Here is a 1236-nt window from a genome sequence, read left to right as displayed (position 1 = left end):
CAATAAGTGTGGTCCACCGCATAGCTCACAACTGATTCGTATTGAGTGAATATCTTTATTCATCTTTTCCATTCGTCTTTCGAAAGCATCTATTTTTGCTGAAACGGAATCAAAGTCATGGCTAGAATCGGCTCTAGCCACTTTAGATGAACGAAAAATATCTTTTTCTTGGTGCCACTCATGCGAGTGGGAGGCTGTGTTATCAATAATTTTGTAAGCTTCAGTTGCGGTTTTCTTCATAATGGAACCACCAGCTGTTATGTCTATGTCTTTTCGTGTAGCAACGTTGACACCTTGGTAGAATATTTGTACTATTTGATAAGTGTCTAAACCGTGTTGAGGACATCCTCTCAACATCCTTCCGAATCTTGTCCACGCCTCATATAATGTTTCATTTGGCTTTTGTGTGAACGTAACAATTTCTCCTTGAAGTCTTACGGCTTTAGATGCCGGAAAGAATCTTTGAAGAAATTTTTCAACTAAGACATCCCATGTGTCAATCGCCCCTTCAGGTAACGATTCTAACCAATCTTTGGCTTCTCCTTTTAAAGTCCAAGGAAACAACATGAGATAGATCTGCTCATCTTCCACTTCTCGGATTTTGAATAGTGTACAAATTCTTTTAAACGTACGAAGGTGTTCGTTAGGATCTTCATTCGGTGCACCACTGAATTGGCATTGGTTAGTTACCATGTGTAGAATTTGTCCTTTGATTTCATAACCTGGCGCATTAACTTCTGGCTTAATAATGGCGTGACCTTGGCCCGTGCGTGTGGCTCTCATTCGATCTTCCATACTTAGAGGTTCCGTTACTTCCATAATTGAATTTGTTGAATACGAATCACTAGAGGATTCTGATTTAATGGTTTGTGGCTCAGGAGGAATAATTAGTGGTTCAAGATCTTGGAATTGTCCTTGAATATGCTCCGGGTTCTTAATTGTGAAGTCGGGTTCAAAAGATGGATTATCGGAAATTTGAGTTGGAGTTCTTGTTCGACTAGATGACGATTCTAAAGAAAAATCAACGGCGACAATATTTGCTAAATGTCTTGATCTAGTTACAGGTGGTGAACGTACAAAAGGTGGTGAACGTCTTGCTCGGTGCATTCACTGAATATCCTATTAGTTTTTAAAAGGAAAGAAAAATTATAATAAGTTATCCAATCAATAGACTTTTCTGATTTTGCCCACGTTTCGAATAGCCAAAAGATGCAGCAGAGGGGCAGGATTCGTTTG

The 1236-nt window shown here is 39.2% G+C and overlaps 1 non-coding gene across 1 annotated transcript; it reads left to right on the top strand.

Moving 5' to 3' along the window:
- Window positions 1–328: 328 nt before the first annotated feature.
- On the top strand, window positions 329–435 carry LOC139865141 (small nucleolar RNA R71). The gene has a single exon (XR_011764665.1). It is a non-coding gene; the product is annotated as a small nucleolar RNA R71 (small nucleolar RNA).
- Window positions 436–1236: the final 801 nt, after the last annotated feature.

The sequence above is a fragment of the Rutidosis leptorrhynchoides genome, chromosome 8 (genome assembly GCF_046630445.1).
Source record: "Rutidosis leptorrhynchoides isolate AG116_Rl617_1_P2 chromosome 8, CSIRO_AGI_Rlap_v1, whole genome shotgun sequence".
NCBI classification, from domain to species: domain Eukaryota; kingdom Viridiplantae; phylum Streptophyta; class Magnoliopsida; order Asterales; family Asteraceae; genus Rutidosis; species Rutidosis leptorrhynchoides.
Note: the sequence above shows the minus strand (reverse complement) of the source record. Positions and strands in the feature narration are given on the sequence as shown.